Below are 21181 nucleotides of genomic sequence, written 5' to 3'. Positions count from 1 at the left end.
ATCCTTGATTAATCCGTGTCTTTCTAAATGAAGATTTATCCTGTCCTTCAGAATTCTTTCCAATAATTTTCCCACCACCGAGGTTAGGCTGACCGGCCTGTAATTACTTGGTCTATCCTTTTCTCCCTTTTTAAACAAGGGTACCACATTAGCAGTCCTCCGGCACCACACCTGAAGCCAGAGAGGATTGAAAAATGATGGTCAGGGCCTCTGCTATTTCCTGTTTTGCTTCGCTTAACAGCCTGGGATACATTTCATCCGGGCCTGGGGATTTATCCACTTTTAAACCTCCTAAACCCCTTAATACTTCCTCTCTCACTATGTTTTTTTAATTTTCATTGATGGGATGTGGGCGTCGCTGGCTGGCTATGCCTGCATTTAGTGCCCATCCCTAATTGCCCTTGAGAAGATGGTGGTGAGCCGCCTTCTTGAACCGCTGCAGTCCATATGGTGAAGGTACACCCACAATGCTGTTAGGAAGGGAGTTCCAGGATTTTGTCCCAGCGACAGTGAAGGAACGGCGATACAGGTCCAAGTCAGGATGGTGTGTGGCTTGGAGGGGAACTTGTAGGTGGTGATGTTCCCATGCGTCTGCTGCCCTTGTCCTTCTAAGTGGTAGAGGTCGCGGGTTTGGAAGGTGCTGTTGAAGGAGCTTTGGCGAGTTGCTGCAGTGCATCTTGTAGATGGTACACACTGCAGCCACAGTGCGCCGGTGGTGGAGGGAGTGAATGTTGAAGGTGGTGGGTGGAGTGCCAATCAAGAGGGCCGCTTTATCCTGAATGATGTCGAGCTTCTTGTTTATTTCATCTAATATTTCATACTCCTCCTCCCCCAATAGCAATGTCTGCTTCGCCCCTCTACTTTGTGAAAACAGACGCAAAGTATTCATTAAGAACCCTACCAACATCTCCCGCCTCCACACACACATTACCCTCATGATCTCTAATAGGCCCTACCCTTTCTTTAGTTATCCTCTTACTCTTAGTATATTTATAAAACATCTTTGGGTTTTCCTTGATTTTACTTGCAAGAATTTTTCATGCTCTCTCTTTGCTTTCCTAATATCATTTTTAATTGCACACCTGCACTTTCTGTACTTCTCTAAAGATTCTGGAGTATTTAGCCCTCCGTATCTGTCATACGCCTCCCTTTTTTTCCTTTATCCTACCTTGCATGTCTCTAGAAATCCAGTGGGCTCTAGATTTATTAGTCCTACCTTTTTTCTTTAAGGGCACATGTTTGGTCTGAACCCTCCAGATCTCCTCCTTGAATGCCTCCCACTGCCCTGACACTGATTTACCTTCAAGTAGCTGTTTCCAGTCTACTATGGCTAAATCCCCTCTGAGCTTAGCAAAATTTGCTTTTCCCCAATTTAGAATTTTTATTCCTGGTCTATCCTTGTCCTTTTCCATAACTACCTTAAATCTAACAGAATTATGGCCACTAGCACCAAAATGTTCCCCCACTGATACGCCTTCTACCTGCCCAGCTTCATTCCCTAAAACTAAGTCCAAAACCGCCCCCTCCCTTGTTGAGCTTGCTACATACTGGCTAAAAAAGTTCTCCTGGATGCATTTGAGGAATCCTGCACCTTCTATACCCTTCACACTAATTTTATCTCAGTTTATATTGGGTAGTTGAAATCCCCTACTATTACTGCCCTATAGTTTTTGCACTTCTCAGAAATTTGTCTACATATTTGTTCTTCTATCTCCCTCTCACTGTTTGCGGGTCTGCAGTACACTCCCAGCAGTGTGATCGCCCCTTTTTTGTTTTTCAATTCGACCCATATGGCCTCGTTTGATGATCCCTCCAACATATCATCCCTCCTCACAGCTGTAATAGTTTCTTTAATCAATACCACGACCCCCCTCCCTTTTTACCTCCCTCTCTATCCCGTCTGAAAATCCTGTAACCTGGAATGTTGAGCTGCCATACCTGCCCCTCTTTCAGCCACGTCTCTGTAATAGCTATAATATCATATAGTCCCAAGTATCTACCTGTGCCCTCAGCTCATCTACCTTGTTCGCTATACTCCTTGCATTGAAGTATATACCATTTAGTACAGGCAAACCTCCTTGTTGACTACTATCTAGCCCTTGATTCCTCTGTCCTTCCAATTTACTTTCTACATTTTTGTTTTCCAATTCCAGTTTTTCTTCCCTCCCCATTGGCTCTATACTTAGGCTCCCATCCCCCTGCCAAGCTGGTTTAAATCCTCCCCAACAGCACTAGCAAACCCTCCCTTTTTCTCTAGTGATAGAGATGGTTTTAAGTTCCTCCCTCCCTATAGCCCTTGATTATCTGTTATTATTGGGATGTTTTTAGTGGCTTCTACCGAAGACCGATCCAAATTAATTGTTTTAGAGCCTCTGCCATTTTTCTATTTCCCATTATTAATTCCCCAGTCTCATCCAATAAGGGACCAGCATTTACTTTAGCTACTCTCTTCCTATTTATATACCTGTAGAAGCTCTTACTGTCTGTGTTTATATTATTTGCTAGTTTATTCCTTACTCTGTCTTCTCCCTCTTTATAATTTTTTTAGTCTTCCTTTGCTGGTATCTAAATATTTCTCAATCCTCTGGCCTAACACTAATCTTCGCAACATTGTATGCCTTTTCTTTCAATTTGATACCATCCTTAACTTCCTTAGTTAGCCACGGATGGTGCATCCTTCTCGTAGAACCTTTCTTTCTCACTGGAATATACCTTGCTGAGATTTGTGAAATATCTCCTTAAATGTCTGCCACTGCTGATCTACCGTTTTACCCTTTAATCTATTTTCCCAGTCCACTTTAGCCAACTCTGTCCTCATACCCTTGTAATTGCCTTTATTTAAGTTTAGGACACTAGTTTCAGACCCAAGTTTCTCACCCTCAAACTGAATTTGAAATTCTATCATGCTATGATCACTCTTTTATAGGGGATCCTTTACTATGAGATCATTAATTAATCCTGCCTCATTGCACATTACCAGATCTAATATAGCCTGCTCCCTGGTTGGTGCCTCATCGTATTGCTCTAAGAAACCATCCCGAATACACTCTATGAACTTGTCCTCAAGGCTACCTTTGCCAATTTGACTTGTCCAATCTATATGATGATTAAAATCGCCCATGATTATTGCAGTACCTTTCTTACAAGCCCCCATTATTTCTTGAAGCATCTATCAGAAAATGGCACCCCCTTAGGATTCTCCTGTGTCTGCTGTGATGGAGGATAAGAAGGCAGAGTAACAGAGGGAAAAGGGCATGGTGCAGCTGCACCAAAGGCAACTGTTCCCCACCCGGCAGTACCCAGACTTTAGAAGGTACTAAGGCCTAGAAATTCACTTGGGCGCGGGCAGCTCGCTCGCGCCCAAGAGTTAGCGCTGGGCGGGGAGGCATTAGCGCACGCCGTATATTCGTCTTCTGCGCCCCAATTCGGAAGCGGGCGCTATACCAGGGTGTGCCCGCCTCCGTTTGGGGCGCTGCAACTGAATATCGGCGCGCTAGTTGCCGCAGCGCCACCCGATGCGGTGCGGCAGGCTGCGGTACTGCAGGCCTCCCCCTTCTCTTAAGGGGGAGGTGCCTGCAACGGCCGAAGCCCCGATCGCGAGTGCCGGCAAAAGAGCCCGGCACAACGGAGAAGTGCCGGGCTCCACGGAAACCAGCCGGCAATGCCGCGGGGGGGGGGTGGAGGAGGCCGGGGAAGGAGGTGCGGGCAGGCGGCCGCCGAAAAAGCGGCCGGCCGCACCTTCAGCTTTAAAGCGCCCCACTATGGCAGCAGGACGGCCCCGTTTTCTGTTCGCTGTTTGCGCCCGCTTCGGAGGAGGCGGGCGCAAATAAATATGGGGATCGGCGCGGTTTCGGGGCGTTACGGGCCACCGCGCACACCGATGACGTCATCGGTCCCGGCGCAGCGCTAACGGCTACCGCCGCCAATACCGCTGCAGTCAATTTCAGCGCTACCACCCCGCCGGCGCAAAAGACCTCTTTAGGCGCTAAGTGGGCGCAAGGCCCACTGAATTTCTAGGCCTAAATTCCTTAAAGCTTGTGGAGCCTGACCATAAAGTGGTGTATCAGTCGGCTTTGTTTCCCTAAGGAAACAATCCAAGAGCTGTGTGACATGCTGCATGTAAACCTCCAACCAACCTCCAGAGCGCTGACTGCACTCCCGGTAGCAGTCAAAGTAACCATAGCATTCATTTTTGTATCTGTGGCTCAATCCAGGCTGTCACTGATGATGTCAGAAATCTATCTCTGTCCATTGCCCTAAAGTGCTTCCTTGAGGTTACAGGTTGTTCATTGACCAGGGCTACCAACCTGCCTATGAATGGGATATTTGAGCTGGAAAGTGCTGTGAGCTTATACTGAACAACTGGATTTCCCAGGGTTCAGAGTATTGGATCAGCACAAGATTATGTAGGGTGGAAGATGGGAGGTTGGCCAGGAGAGCATTGGAGTGGCCTGGCTCAGCTTCAGAGAGTAGCCAGGGATGGAAACGGTGATCGGGGAACGGAGTTTGTGGCAGGACCAAAAGCAATGACTCCAGCAGGATGCAGACGTAGGTGAATGTTATTTTCATATTTTTCTAAAAAAAATTAGAATGATCCATGTAAGGCTTTCATATAAAGGAAAAGTCCATCCATTTGAATGAAGTGTAAATAGTTAGTGGATTGATTTTAAAATGAGGAAGTTAGGGGTAAGATGAGAAATCAGCCCCAACTATTTTACTCACAGTGCAGTAGAGCTGTGCAGTGAGTTGCCAGAGACGGCATTTAAAGTGGACAGTGTTAATCAACATGTTTCTAGAAGGAGGTCAGGTAAGGTCATTCTCTACTGTGACAGCACATTGGTTAAAACAGTTTACCTGGAAAGTGACAGAAGGTAGAAATAGTTCTATTTTATGTCAACCTTACTATAAAGCAGTTTTATCCAATTGTGATATGCAGTAATGCAAAGGCATTTCTTGACGTGTGAACCCCGAACCTGATAAACACTATTGATCCTTTTGAGCTATTCTGCCACTCCCCAATATCACAGATTGAATTGTTTTTCTGTTTAATTTCCTGCAACAGGAGTCAGCTAAACTCAGCCCATATTGAGCAATGTTCACCGAGTTTGGCTGCTGGGCCGTGCTACATCAATGATGTCATAGAGTAGTGACATTTCCTATGATATCATAATCCTTAGTCAGTGATCAGGAAATGTCACTGATAAATGCAGTGCAAGCTAATCAGGGTTCACATTTGAGCCTGGCACTAATGCAGTGGAGATCAGAGACAACAATGTGAGTGCCTAACTCAGGCGAGCTTTGGAATAGGCATGTCTGGAGGTGACCAAGGCATGGATAGAGGTTTCAACAGCAGATGGGCTGAGGCCGGGGCAGGGGTGGGAGTAGGCAGTCTTTCTGACTGAGAGGATATAAATTTTCCAGCTTAGTTCGGGGTCGAATAGGACGGCGAGGTTACAACAGTTTGAGGGAGTGGCTGGGGAGGTGGGTGGAATCGGTGACGAGGGAACGGAGTTTGTGGTGGCGGCCGAAGATGAGGACTTTGATCTTCCTATTATTTAACTGGAGGAAATTGCAACTCAGCCAGGACTGGTTGCCAGACAGGCAGTCCAACAATACAGAGGCAGTGGAAAGAGCAAGAGAGGTGGTGGATAGGAAGAGCTGAGTGGTGGAGAGGTAGAGCTGGGTGGTGGAGTGGCAGAGCTGGATGGTGGAGTGGCAGAGCTGGATGGTGGTGAGGTAGAGCTGGATTTTATTTTTATTTGTTCCTGGGATACTGGCAAGGCCAGCATTTATTACCCATCCCTAATTGCCCTTGAGAAGGTGGTGCTGAGCTTCCTTCTTGAACCGCTGCAGTGTGGGTGGTGAAGGTACTCCCACAGTGCTGTTAGGGAGAAAGTTCCAGGATTTTGACCCAGTGACTGAAGGAACGGTGATATATTTCCAAGTCAGGATGGTGTGTAACTTGGGTGGGGAACTTGCACGTGACGGTGTTCCCATGCACATGCTGCCCTTGTCCGTCGAGGTGGTAGAGGTCGCAGGTGTGGGAGTTGCTGCCGAAGAACCCTTGGCGAGTTGCTGCAGTGCATCTTGTAGATGGTACACACTGCAGCCACAGTGTGCCGGTGGTGGATGGAGTGAATGTTTAAGGTGGTGAATGGTGTGCCAATCAAGCGGGCTGCTTTGTCCTGGTTGGTATCGAGCTTCTTGAGTGTTGTTGGAGCTGCACTCATCCAGGCAAGTGGAGAGTATTCCATCACACTCCTGACTTGTGCCTTGTATATGCTGGAAAGGCTTTGGGGAGTCAGGAAGTGAGACACTCGCTGCAGAATACCTAGCCTTTGACCCTCTCTTGTTGCCACAGTATTTATGTGGCTGGTCCAGTTAAGTTTCTGGTCAATGGTTACTCCCAGGATGTTTATAGTGGGGAATTGGCAATTGTAATGCCATTGAATGTCAAGGTGGTTAGACTCTCGCTTGTTGCAGATAGTCATTGACTGGCATTTGTGTGACGCAAATGTTACGTGCCACTTATCAGCCTAAGCCTGAATGTCATCCAGGTCTTACTGCATGCGGGCATGGACTGCTTCATTATCTGAGGAGTTGTGAATGGAACTGAACACTGTGCAGTCATCAGCGAACATCCCCACTTCTGACCATATGATGGAGGGAAGGTCATTGATGAAGCAGCTGAAAATGGTTGGGTGTTGGACACTGCCCTGAAGAACTCCTCCAGCGATACCCTGGGGCTGAGGTGATTGACCTCCAACAACCACAACCATCTTCCTTTGTGCTAGTTATGACTAGCCAGTGGAGAGTTTTCCCCCTGATTCCCATTGACTTCAATTTTACTGGGGCTCCTTGATGCCACACTCAGTCAAATGCTGCCTTGATGTCAAGGGCAGTCACTCTCTCACCTCACCTCTGGAATTCAGCTCTTTTGTCCATGTTTGAATCATAGAATGGTTACGGCACAGAGGGTGGCCATTCTGCCTGTTGAGCCCATGCTGGCTCTCTGCAAGAGCGCTTCAGCTAGTCCCACTCCCCCGCCCTTTCCCCGTAGCCCTGCAAATATTTTTCCTTCAGATACTTATCCAATTCCCTTTATGAAAGCCACGACAGTCTGCCTCCACCACGCTTTCAGGCAGTGTATTCCAGATCCTAACCACTCGCTGCGTAAAAAGGTTTTTCCTCATGTCGCCTTTGGTTCTTTTGCCAATCACCTCAAATGTGTGTCCTCTGGTTATCGACTCTTCTGCCAATAGGAACAGTTTCTCTCTATCTACTCTGTCTAGAACCATCATGATTTTGAACACCTCTATTAAATCTCCTCTGAACTTTCTCTGCCCTAAGGAGAACAGCCCCAGCTTCTCTTGTCTATCTATGTAACTGAAGTTCCTCATCCCTGGAACCATTCTCCTAAATCTTTTCTGCACAATCTCTAAGGCTTTCACATCTTTCCTAAAGTGCAGTGCCCAGAATTAGACACAATACCCCAGTTGAGGCTGAACCAGTATTTTATAAAGGTTCATCATAATTTCCTTGCTTTTGTACTCGATGCCTCTATTTATGAAGACCAGGATCTCATATGCTTTTTTAACTGATTTCTCAACTTGCCACCTTCAACGATTTGTGCACGTATATCACCAAGTGTTTCTGTTCATGCACCCCCTTTAGAATTGTACCCTTTAGTTTATATTGCCTCTCCTCAGTGTCAGCTGTGGCTCAGTGGGTAGCACTCTCACCAGAAAATTATGGGTTAAAGTCCCACTCCATGGACTTGAGCACTAAAATCTAGGCTGACACTCCAGTGCAGTGCTGAGGGAGTGTTGCACTGTTGAAGATGCTGTATTTCTAATGAGACATTAAACCGAGGCCCCGTCTGCTCTCTCAGGTGGACGTAAAAGATCCCATGGCACTATTTTGAAGAAGAGCAGGGGAGTTATCCCTGCTGTCCTGGCCAATATTTATCCCTCTATCAACATAACAAAAAGAGATTATCTGGTCATTATCACATTGTTGTTTGTGCACAAATTGGCTGCCGCATTTCCTACATTACAACAGTGACTACATTCCAAAAGTACTTCATTGGCTGTAAAGCACTTTGAGATGTCCAGTGGTCGTGAAAGGCGTCATATAAATACAAGTCTTTCTTTCTTTTTTCTTTTCCTCGTTCTTCGTACCAAAATGTATCACTTCGCACTTTTCTGCATTAAATTTAATCTGCAATGTGTCCGCCCTATCCACCAGCCTGTCTATGTCCTCTTGAAGTCTATCTCTATGCTCCTCACTGTTCACTATACTTCCAAGCTTTGTGTCATCTGCAAATTTTGAAATTGTGCCCTGTACACCCAAGTCCAAGTCATTAATAGTCAGCAATGGTCCTAGTACCGGCCCCTGGGGAACACCACTGTATATCTTCCTCCAGTCCGAAAAACAAACGTTCACCACTATTCTCTGTTTCCTGTCACTTAGCCAATTTCGTATCCATGCTGCCACTGTCCCTTTCATTCCATGGGCTTCAACTTTGCTGGCAAGCCTATTATGTGGCACTTTATCAAACCGCTTTTGGAAGTCCATGTACAACACATTAACCGCATTGCCCTCATCAACCCTCTCTGTTTGTTACCTCATAAAAAAACTCGATTGAGTTAGTTAAACACGATTTGCCTTTTACAAATTCGCGCTGGATCGTTTCTAAAAGCTTCTCCACTACCAAGGTTAAACTGACTGGCCTGTCGTTGCTGGGTTTATCCTTACACTTTTTTTTGAATAAGGGTGTAACTATCAATTCTCCAGTCCTCTGGCACCACCCCTCCAAGGAGGATTGGAAGATTATGGCCAGTCCCTCCGTGATTTCCACTTTAACTTCCTTCAGCATCCTAGGATGCATCCCATCCGGTCCTGGTGACTTATCTACTTTAAGTACAGCCAGTTTTTCTGGTACCTCCTCTTTATCAATTTTTATCCCATCCAGTATCTCCACTACCTCTTCTTTCACTGACTTTGGCAGCAGCTTCTTCCTTGGTAAAGACAGATGCAAAGTATTCACTTCGTACCTCAGCCATGCCCTCTGCCTCCATGCGTGGGTATCCTTTTTGCTCCCAAATCGGCCCTACCCCTCCTCTTACTACCCGTTTACTATTTATATGCGTATAGAAAACTTTTGAATTCCCTTTTATGTTAGCTGCCAGTCTATTCTCACACTCTCTCTTTGTCACTCTTATTTTCTTTTTCACTTCCCCTCTGAACTTTCTATATTCAGCCTGATTCTCACTTGTATTCTCAACCTGACATCTGTCATACGTGCTCTTTTTCTGTTTCATCTTACTCTCTATCTCTTTCGTTATCCAAGGAGCTCTGACTTTAGTTGCCCTACCTTTCCCCCTCGGGAATGTACGTCGCCTGTACCTGAACCATCTCCTCTTTAAAGGCAGCCCATTGTTCGATTAGAGTTTTGCCTGCCAATCTTTGATTACAATTTACCTGGGCCAGATCCATTCTCAACCCACTGAAATTGGCCTTCCTCCAATTAAGTATTTTTACTCTAGATTGCTCCCTGTCCTTTTTCAGAGCTAATCTAAACCTTACGATATTATGATCACTGTTCCCTAAATGTTCCCCTACAGACGCTTGATCCACTTAACCCACCACATTCCCCAGAACCAGATCCTTCATTGGGCCAGAAACATACTGATCAAAAAAGTCCTCCTGAACACACTTCAGAAATTCTTCCCCCTCTCTGCCCTTTATGCTATTACTATCTCAGTCTATATTAGGATAGTTGAAGTCCCCCATTATCACTACTTAGTTCTTGCACCTCTCTATAATTTCCCTGCAAATTTGCTCCTCTGTAACCTTCCCACTAGTTGGTGGCTTATAGAATACACCTAGTAGTGTAATGGCACCTGTATTATTTCTTAACTCTAACCAAATAGATCTGTCCTTGACCCCTCTAGGACATCCTCTCTGTCCAGCACTGTAACATTCTCCTTAACCAATACTGCCACGCTACCTCCTTCCATTGGACCAAGGCTGTAATGAGGTCTGGAGCCCAGTGGTCCTGGCAGAACCCAAACTGAGCATCGGTGAGCAGGCTATTGGTGAGTAAGTGCTGCTTGATAGCAGTTCACTTCCATCACTTTGCTGATGATTGAGAGTAGACTGATGGGGGCGGTAATTGGATTGGATTTGTCCTGCTTTTTGTGGACAGGACATACCTGGTCAGTTTTCCACATTGTCGGATAGATGGCAGTGTTGTGGCTATACTGGAACAGCTTGGCTAGAGGCGCGACTAGTTCTTCAAGTCTTCAGCCCGACAGCCGGGATGTTATGATAGCAAAATACTGCAGATGTTGGAAATCCGAAATAACAACAGAAAATGCTGGAAAAACTCAGCAGGCCAGGCAACATCCGTGGAGAGAAATTAAAAGTCGAAGTTTCGGGTGAACCCTTTTTCAAAACTGGAAAGGAAATAAAATAGATCGAAGGCAGGGCTGCGATAGAACAAAAGAGAAGTAAAGGGACATTAAGAGGTATTCAAAACCAGACAAGATGGTAATAGGACAAGTGGAGACAAAGGACGGCTCAGATTAGGTGTGAAGTGTACTGGCAGGATGAGAAACAGCTGCCTGGTTGGCAGACAGGAAGCAAAGAGTTGGAATAAAGGGCTCTTTTTCCGAGTGGCAAGCAGTGACTAATGGGGTACCGCAGGGATCGGTCCTAGGACCCCAGCTATTCACAATATATATTAATGACCTAGACGAGGGAACTAGATGTAATATTTCCAAGTTTGCAGACGACACAAAGCTGGGTGGGCGTGTGTACTGTGAGGAGGATGCCGAGAAACTCCAGTATGATTTGGACAGGTTGGGTGATTGGGCAGAAGCATGGCAGATGCAATATAACGTGGATAAATGCGAGGTTATCCACTTTGGTGTCAAAAACAGGAAGGCAGATTATTATCTGAATGGCAATAGATTGGGAGAAGGGGAAGTGCAACGAGACCTGGGTGTCCTTGTGCACCAGTCGCTGAAGGTAAGCATGCAGGTGCAGCAGGCGGTTAAGAAGGCAAATGGTATGTTGGCCTTCATAGCAAGAGGGTTTGAGTACAGGAACAAGGATGTCTTGCTGCAGTTGTACAGGGCCTTGGTGAGACCACATCTTTAGTATTGTGTGCAGTTTTGGTCGCCTTGTCTAAGGAAGGATGTTCTTGCCATGGAAGGAGTGCAGCGAAGATTCACCAGACTGATACCTGGGATGGCAGGAATGACATATGAGGAGAGATTGGGTCGATTAGGCTTACACTCGCTGGAGTTTAGAAGAATGAAAGGGGATCTCATTGAAACTTATAAAATTCTAACAGGACTAGACAGACTAGATGCAGGAAGGATGTTCCCGATGGTCGGGGAGTCCAGAACCAGGGGTCACAGTCTAAGGATAAGGGGTAAGTCATTTAGGACGGAGATGAGGAGGAATTTCTTCACCCAGAGAGTGGTGAACCTGTGGAATTCTCTACCACAGAAGGCAGTAGAGGCCAATTCATTAAATATATTCAAGAAGGAGTTGGATATATTTTTTAAGGCTAAAGGGATCAAGGGATATGGGGAGAAAGCAGGGACAGGGTACTGAATTTGGATGATCAGCCATGATCGCATTGAATGGCGGAGCAGGCTCGAGGGGCCGAATGGCATACTCCTGCTCCTATCTTCTATGTTTCTATGAGCCCATTGTTGTATAGGTTCTTGTACGTTTAAGAGCAGCGGCAGCAGCAGCGAGCTGCTTTAAAATGTTGCAGAAACACTAGTTGTGAGTTGTATTTGCAAGTGAAATGACTTTTGGTATTTGGAATGTAGACTGTCAGCTGAGAGTGGCAGCGTAGCAGCATCCCAGCAGCATGCAAGGTTTGTCAGCATTCAGTGGTTTTAAATTTGAGAGCGAATGTACAGACTGCCTGTGTTTGTTTTGAAGTTGTTCCTTGTGTGTAGCTGTGAGTGTCTTAGGTTTTGAAATGTACACGTGTTGAAAAAAAAAAGTAAAGAAAGAAAGTAGATGTTTTTCATGAAGCTCAAAAGATCGGAGGTATTTGTCAGGTTCGGGGTTCACACGTGAAGAATTGTTGGCCTTTGCTTTATTGCACATCACAACCAGATAAAGTTACTCGATGGTTGGCATAAATAGAGCCTTTTCTTACCTACTGTCACTTTCCTGGGGAACTGTTAACCAATAGAATCATACAGCACAGAAAGAGGCCACTACATCGTGTCTACAACAGAGAAACAGGCCGTTCGGCCCAAGTTGTCTGTGCCGGCGCTTATGCTCCACACGTGCTTCCTCCCACCCCTCTTCATCTAACTCTGTCAGCGTACCCCTTCTGATTCCTTTGTCCCCCGTGTGCGTATCAGGCTTGCCCTTGAACGCAAAATGTCCGCTCAATATGGGGAGAGGCGCAGGGATTGCTGCGCCCGGGCGCTAGTTGGTTAGTGCCCCACTTGTCGGCCTCTTTAGGCGCTAACGGGTGGCGCAAACAACCGAATTTTTCCCCCTATGAGTCTTGCTGCAATTATGTAGCCAGGTGAGCCAGTGGATGTGGTGTATTTAGATTTTCAGAAGGCATTCCATAAGGTGCCACATAAAAGGTTACTGCATAAGATAAGAGCTCACGGGGTTGGGGGTTATATATTAGCATGGATAGAGGATTGGCTAACTAACAGAAAACAGAGAGTCGGGATAAATGGGTCATTTTCAGGTTGGCAAACTGTAACTGGTGTGGTGCCGCAGGGATCAGTGCTGGGGCCTCAACTATTTACAATCTATATTAATGACTTGGATGAAGGGACTGAGTGTAATGTAGCCAAATTTGCTGATGATACAAAGATAGGTGGGAAAGCAAATTGTGTGGAGGATGCAAAGAATCTCCAAAGGGACATAGATAGGCTAAGTGAGTGGGCAAAGATCTGGCAGATGGAGTTTAATGTGGGGAAAATGCGAGGTTATCCACTTGGGTAGGAAAAATAAAAAAGCAAATTATTATTTAAATGGGGAGCGATTACAAAATGAGGCATCTGGGGGTCCTTGTACATGAATCACAAAAACTTAGCATGCAGGTACAGCAAGTAATTAGGAAGGCAAATGGAATGTTGGCCTTTATTGCAAAGGGAATGGAGTATAAAAGTAGGGAAGTCCTGTTGCAACTGTACAGGGCGTTGGTGAGACCACACCTGGAATGCTGCGTACAGTTTTGGTCTCCTTATTTAAGGAAGGATATACTTGCATTGGAGGCAGTTCAGAGAAGGTTCACGAGGTTGATTCCGGAGATGAAGGGGTTGGAGTTTAGAAGAATGAGAGGGGATCTTATTGAAACATATAAGATTCTGAAGGGACTTGACAGGGTAGATGCAGAGAGGATGTTTCCCCTCGTGGGGGAATCTAGACCTAAGGGGCATAATTTCAGAATAAGGGGGCACCCTTTTAAATGGGAAATGAGGAGGAATTTCTTCTCTCAGAGGGTCGTGAATCTTTGGAATTCTCTTCCTCATTGAATATATTTAAGGTGGAGATAGACAGATTTTTGAAAGGTAAGGGAGTCAAGGGTTATGGGAAGTGGGCAGGGAAGTGGACTTGAGGCCAAGATCAGATCAGCCATGATCTTATTGAATGGTGGAGCAGGCTCGAGGGGCCAAATGACCTACTCCTACTTCTTATGTTCTTATTAAATATATCGCCGTTCCTTCATCGTCGCTGGGTCAAAATCCTGGAACTCCCTCCCTAACAGCATTGTGAGAGTACTTTCACCACTAGGACTGCAACGGTTCAAGAAGGCGGCTCACCACCACCTTTTCAAGGGCCATTAGGGATGGGCAATAAATGCTGGCTTTCCAGCGACGCCCACGTCCCAGGAATGAATTTAAAAAAAAAGAGAAGTGACCTCATTGAAACGAAAATAATTCTTACAGGGCTCGACAGGGTAGACGCTGAGAGGCAGGTTCCTCTGGCTGGAGAGTCTAGAACTAGTGGTCATTGTCTCAGCATAAGGGGTCAGCCATTTAGGACTGAGATGAGGAGAAATTTCTTCACTCATATGGTTGTGAATCTTTGGAATTCTCTACTACCCCATAGGGCTGTGGATGCTCCGTCGATTAGTATATTCAAGACTGAGAGCGATAGATTCTTGGGCACTATGGGAATCAAGAGATATGGGGGTAGGGCGGGAAAGTGGAATTGATGTAGAAGTTCAGCAATGATCTTATTGAATGGCGTAGCAGGCTCGAGTGGCCGTATGGCCTACTCCTGCTCCTGTTTCTTATGTTGGGCAGCAGCCCTATCTAAAACCGCTCACCGTCTACTGTCCTTGAGCCAATTTGCAATCCATCTTGTAATAACACACTTGACGCCATGGGGCACCATTTCAGCACAAAGTCCCTAATGCAGCACTTTACCAAAACCTTTTTGGAAATCCAAGTGGGTGACATGTACCAAATCTCCCTGATCTACGATACCACTGGCTTTTTCAAGGAGCTGGATCAGGTTTGTCAAACGTGATCTCTCTTTTCTGAAGCCGATTTAAGTATCACACAGTAGTTTTGGTTGAGTGAGTGGCCGACTGATAGCTAGAGCCTGGTCTGTTTGCACTGCAATAACCAGTGACTCTTCCTACTCCCTGCCTAAGGACTGTGATATCATAGGAATGGTCACTGTTCTATGACATCATTGGTGTAGCACTGCCCAGCAGCCAAACTCGATGAACGCTGCTCAATATGGGCTGAGTTTAGCTGACTCCTGTTGCAGGAAATGAAACAGGAGCACATTTTAACCTGTGTTATTGGGCAGTGGTATAATAGCTCAAAAGATCGGCGGTATTTGTCAGGTTCGGAGTTCACACGTGAAGAATTGTTGGCTTTTGCTTTATTGCACATCACAACCAGATAAAGTTACTCGATGGTTGACATAAATAGAGCCTTTTCTTACCTACTGTCACTTTCCTGGGGAACTGTGTTAACCAATAGAATCATACAGCACAGAAAGAGGCCACTACATCGTGTCTACAACAGAGAAACAGGCCGTTTGGCCCAAGTTGTCTATGCCGGCGCTTATGCTCCACACGTTCTTCCTCCCACCCCTCTTCATCTAACTCTGTCAGCATACCCCTTCTGATTCCTTTGTCCCCCATGTGCGTATCAGGCTTGCCCTTGAATGCATCTATGCTTTTGCCTCAACTACTCCTTGTGGTAGCACGCTCCACATTCTTACCACTCTTTGGGTAAAGAAGTTTCTCCTGAATTTATTAGTGACCATCTTATATTTATGGCCTCTAGTTTTGGTCTCCCCCACAAGTGGAAACAATTTCTCTACATCTACCATATCATACTCTTCGAAAGAGCTAACCAAATGCCCCACTCATTGTCCTCCGTAGGCTGCACTACCTGCTGCGCGTCCTCCCTCCCCCACACCTCCCTGGAGTGCTATCAAACATAATTTGACACCAAGCCACGTAAGGAGAGACAATGCAAGCAAAATGGTACAATTTTAAAGAGAGTGCAAGAACAGAGAGACCTGGGGGTGTTTGTGCACAAATCTTTGAAGGGGCCAGGACATTAACAAAGCAGTTCATGAAGCATATGGGATCCTGGGCTTTATAAATAGAGTCATAGGGCTCGATTTTAACTCAGCCGTCAGGCAGGCTTTGAGGCGTGTGGGGAGTTAAAATCGCAAAACCTGGGGGTCGGCGCCCCCCCGCCAGGTTCCCGACACCTAGCCATTTTAACCCAGGTGTGTCTGATGGTCCCGAATCAGTCCCGCCTGCAACAGGCAGGACTGGTCTTTAGAGCCCTTAAACAGCACTCATTGGCCTTTATAATCCCATTTTAACAGGCCCTTGCCTGTTTAACCCTTTTCCCATGTAAAACACGTCTGGTGGGGATCACGCCTGTGAAACCTGGCGTGAGCACTATTGGCTTGCTGACTATCAGCTGCAGGTCAACCATTAAAGAGGAAATTTGAGCAGTCATCATTTGCAGGTGGCAGGACTTTGTTGTTTCAGGCCTGGGGCAACTTTTACCAGGCTTAACCACACCTCTGGAAGGTTGGAGCCTCACACACTTCTCCAGTGTGACCTCCTGCGAAACCCCTCTCGCCAGCCTAACTCAGCCTTCCTCAACTGAGGCATCTACCAGAAGCATGGGAGGTCTTTTTTCCTTCCCTTCTTGGCATTAGAGGACCTCCAGCCCCATTCGCGAAATGACACACGCCACAACTGCAGAAGTTGCCATTAGAATTTTTGTGCAAAACAAACAACTGATGGCATTTTTACAGAATACACAACATTTCACCCAAGTGACTACCCTTGTGACTATTTGTGCTTTATTTTCCTCTTAGGCGTGCTCCTACATAGTGGTTCTCCTGTGGCTTCAGCAGATGTGGAGGCCCCTTGCTCACTTTCCTGCTGCTCCTGTCTCGACACCTTTGGCGGGCGTCCTCTGGGGTGGCAAGCCTGTGAGGGCTCGTCAGCAGTCTGCTGCTCCTGCGGCTGTGCAGGAGTTGAGACTTGGGTGTGGACTCCGGCGGGGCTCTGACCGAGGGCTGTGCAGTGGCATGGAAGTGTGAGCGCTTGGAGAGGAACCCCCACTTCATTGAGGTCTGCCACCAACCTCCCTCTCATGGGTCAGCTCCCCCTCCGCGCCTGCAAGTGGCTTGAGAGCACCTTGCTGCACATCAGGGGGGCCATGGGGACCCGTATCTGCAATGGCAGTCCTACTCAGAAGGACTTCCATGAAGGTCTGGTTTCTCTGTTCAATAGATGCCCATCGCTCCTCAAGAGATGTCATTCTGTTCTGAACACTCACCATGTTTTCCATACCCTGGCGACTAACCTCCTCTATGGCCGTAGCCTTCCTCTCCTCTACCGTAGCCAGCCTTACCACGGAGGCAGCAATCATTTCCACGTAGGTAGCCATCCTTTCCGTGTTGATGCGTTCATGCGTCAATGACTCCACAAAGGCTCTGCTCATGGTCGCTATGGACTCCTCCATTCGCTCCACACTCGCAGCGACCCTAGAGACAAAACCTGCCAGAGACTCCTGCATCTGCGCCTGGAGTTCCATCACCTCTGATCTTACAGGTGGACCCAGAGGCAGAGGATCGACATGCAGCTGAGCCGAGCTGGCAGAGTCCTGTGCCCTCCGACGAGGACTTTCCACTGCTGTCCCTGTCTCCACAATCTGCTGATGCTCACTTGTGAGCTGTGATACACCAGGTGACAACTCTACTCTATGTCCCGAAGGTCCCACCGAGGTGTGAGTGTCTGCGCTGGCGCTGGGTGCGCTTATTTCTGCTGACGCTGCGCCCTCAGAGGTTGCAGATTCCTCTGAGGAATCTGGCATCTCAGGCTCTTCCTCCTACACACTGGGGACGGGGGCTCTCGATGGCCCTGTGGGGGAGTCAAGGAAAAAGTTAGAGATGTGATGCCAAGGTTACATGCACATTGCATTTTGCAGATGATCATAAGTCCATATGATGTTGCTTCAGAATCATTATCAGCGACTCATGCAATGCCAGTGAGAGAGATGGAAAACTATTCTGTCACCAGCTTGCGGGGCTGCACCTGTCTCTCCTTCCCCAACTTCCGCATCTATGTCAGCCCCGACAATCTCCAGGACGCCTTCCTCCCAGGGGGTGAGCTGGGCTAATGAGGGCGGCCCTCCTCCTGTCCTGGCTCGCTCTCTCCTGTTGTGAGCTCTCTTTTCCTGCAATGAGGGAGACAAGTGGAGGTTGAGTGAGAATGAAGGAGTGAGTGCAGAGATTGCATAGCATAGATACTTAGAAGGAGACAAAGATGAAGTGAGGTTGCAAGACCAAGGGCCCTCCCTGTGTGTTGTCAGTTGTGTTCAAAGCATCAGAGTGAGAGGGAGTGTGAGGGCTGCATGGTGGAATAGTTACGTGAATGTGAGCATAGAGAGAGAGGGAATGGGTAAGGGTGCATCGATGAGAGTGTCAAGTGGGATGTGGAGGAAGAGATTGCTAAATCTGAGTGCTGGTGAGGAAAGGCAATGGGGATCAGATTGAGGGTGATGGAAGCGTCATACAGTACTTACTTTTCCAGTGCAATGAAGGTCATGGAATCTTTTCCTGCACTGCATCCAGGTGCGCCGTGTGAGCCCCAAGGAGTTGACTTCACCAGCCACCTGTAGCCACACAGCCTTGGTCTGACTGGGAGGCCTCTTCCTCCCTGAAGAAGGGAACAGGACCTCCCTGTGGGCCCTAGCACCATCCAGCAATGCCTGGAGTGAAGCCTCATCAAATTTGGGGGCAGCTCTTGCCCTCCCGCTGGCCGTTGCTCCTGTGCCATCTCAATGGTGAAGCTTGGAAGCCTGCAGAAGAAGCAAGGCTTGCTGTGGGCCCTAAAAGCAGCAGCAATGATGATGTCATATTCTGCGACTTTCTGACTGGAAATACTCAATTGCCAAGGCTTCCCACATGTTCGAAATCAATTGGCCAATTGAGTGAAAATTGCATCAATCTCACAGACCCATTTAGACTCGTGTGGGAAACACCAAATTCGGGGAACCCGACAATTCCCCGCGCCTGAGTTAAAATCGAGCCCATAGAGTACAAAAGCCAGGATGTTATGCTAAACTTATATGAAACACAAGTTTCAGTGTTGTGTCCAATTCTGGGCTCTACACTTTAGGAAGCACATGAAGGTATTGGAGAGGGTACAGAAGAGATTTACTAGAATGGTTCCAGGGATGAGGGATTACAGTTACGTGGATAGACTGGAGAAGCTGGGGTTGTTCTCCTTCGAGCAGAGAAGGCTAAGGAGAATTGATAGAGGTGTTTAAAATCATGTAGAGTTTAGATAGAGTAAATAAAGAGAAACTGTTTCCAATGGCTGAAGGGTCGATAACCAGAGGGCACAGATTTAAGGTGATTGACAAAAGAACCAGAGGTGACATGAGGAAAACCGTTTTTACGCAACGAGTGGCTAGAATTTGGAACGCACTGCCTAATTGGGTGGTGGATACAGGTTCAATCGTAGTCATCAAAGGGGAATTGGATAAATACTTGGAGAAAAAAAATTGCAGGGATACAGGGAAAGAGCGGGGGAGTAGGACTAACTGGATTACATAGGCTCTGGCCACAATCTTCCAATCCTCCTTAGATATGGGAGTGGTGCCAGAGGACTGGAGGATTGCAAATGTTAAAAAAGATAAACCGGGAACTACAGGCCAGTCAGCCCAGCGTCGGTGGTGGGGAAACTTTTAGAGGCCTAATTTCAAAGTTTGCAGATGACACGAAACTCGAAAAGGTAGTAAACAATGAGGATGATAGTAACAGAATTCAGGAGGACATAGGCAGACTGGTGAAATGGGCAGACACATGGCAGATGAAATTTAACGCAGAGAAGTGTGAAGTGATGCATTTTGGCAGGAATACTGAGGAGATGCAAAATGAACTAAATGGCACAATTTTAAAGGGGGTGCAGGAACAGGGAAACCTGAGGGTGTATGAACACAAATATTTGAAGGTGGCAGGACAAATTGAGAAGGCTGTTAAAAAAGCATATGTGATCCTTGGCTTTATTAATAGAGGAATAGAGTACAAAAGCAAGGAAATTCTGCTAAACCTTTATAAAACTGGTTCGGCCTCAGCTGGAATATTGTGTTCAGTTCTGGACACCACACTTTAGGAAGGATGTCAAGGCCAAGGAGAGGGTGCAGAGAGATTTACTGGAATGGTACCAGGGATGAGGGACTTCAGTTATTTGGAGAAACTGGGGGGTTTCTCCTTAGTGCAGAGAAGGTTAAGAAGAGATTTAATTGAGGTGTTCAAACTCAGGAGCGGTTTTGATCGAATAAATAAGGAGAAACTGTTTCCAGTTGCAGAAGGGTCGGTAACCAGAGGACACGGGTTTAAGGTGATTTGCAAAAGAACCAGAGGCGACATAAGGAAATATTTTTTTACGCAGCGAGTTGTTGTGATCTGGAATGCACTGCCTGAAAGGGTGACGGAAGCAGATTCAATAGTAACATTCAAAAAGAAACTTGAATAAATCCTTGTAGCGGTCAGAAATTACAGGGCTATGGGGAGGGAGCAGGGGAGTGGGACTAATTGGATAGCTCTACCAAAGAGGCACAGGCACGATGGGCCGAATGGCCTCCTTCTGTACTGTATCATTCTATGATTAATACTTAGAATCATGAATGATACAGCACAGAAGGAGGCCATTTGGCCCATCGTGCAGTGCCGACTCTTTGTTAATTTCAGTTAGGGTGTGAAAATTAAATAACAAATTAATCATTTAGCTGTAAGTCCTCGCGCACCTGCCTCTGCGCTGATTTTGCCGTTACTTTTCTAATTTTTCCCTCTGATTACTTTAGTCACTCGGGAGCTCTCCTACGATGCTCTGCCGCTGGTCATACCTGCTCAGATTTTATGAGCGCAAATCAGAGCAGCACATTTTCCTGCAGGCACTGGAGCCCCTATTCCATCTGTATTCCAAAATTTAATGTTTTGTCCTTAGATAGGGGACGTAACAGATAGTACTTTGTTAAGAATGTTGTACTTTATCTTAACTAAAAGCCTAGAAATTATAATTTGTAAATTCCCTAATTTTCTTGTGGTCCATTGTGAAGCCAGATTCAGTTCTCTGACCACTTATTTCTGCTCATACGACGTGCTGTCTGCTGTGTAATGGGCAGGCCTCGGGGGAGGGGTCATGGACCTCATCTCTGTAACTGAGACCTGTCTGTGACAGCGAGGGGTTGCTGGAGCCAGAAATGCTTCCTCAAACCCAACCTGAAGACGGGACATGCAGGTTTGTGCGTGGACAAAACAGCAGCATTTTAGGTTCACTTGGATTTTACTAAGGCAAGGGGTGATTGAAAGAGTCAAATGTTTCCCTTTAGCAGCCACTACTGATGACAGAAAGAATACAGGGAGCTGATTTATCACAGAGCACGCACAAGAAGAGGCCAGCCAAGCATATTGCCAGGAGGAGCCTGAAAGCTGCAGTCAGCACGAGAAAGGGCAGAAAAAAAAGATAACAGCTGGGTGAGAAATGGAGGAAAGTCTGTGACACACGCACAGGTAAGTGTGCTATTTTGCAGTTCAAGTTCAATGTTTTGTGCCAGACATTTTTACAGTATGGATAGTTTCCGCTTTTCTAGTAGCTAGGATATGCCTGTTC

At 46.6% G+C, this 21181-nt stretch overlaps 1 long non-coding RNA gene across 4 annotated transcripts in view; it reads left to right on the top strand.

Annotated features, from left to right (window-relative positions):
• LOC147123021 (uncharacterized) overlaps positions 1–21181 on the top strand; it is a 73214-nt gene that overhangs the window by 15001 nt on the left and 37032 nt on the right. For 3 of the 4 annotated variants that reach the window (XR_015073108.1, XR_015073112.1, XR_015073109.1), the window contains exon 2: positions 20901–21081. This is a non-coding gene — a long non-coding RNA (uncharacterized LOC147123021). The remainder of the gene's footprint in view (positions 1–20900; positions 21082–21181) is intronic. The other variant, XR_015073111.1, reaches the window with a different exon arrangement.

This window comes from Somniosus microcephalus, chromosome 2 (assembly GCF_052327205.1).
Source record: "Somniosus microcephalus isolate GS21.2 chromosome 2, FLI_Smic_1.0, whole genome shotgun sequence".
NCBI classification, from domain to species: Eukaryota; Metazoa; Chordata; class Chondrichthyes; order Squaliformes; family Somniosidae; genus Somniosus; species Somniosus microcephalus.
The sequence above is the reverse complement of the archived record's forward strand: the minus strand, read 5'-3'. Positions and strand labels throughout refer to the sequence as shown.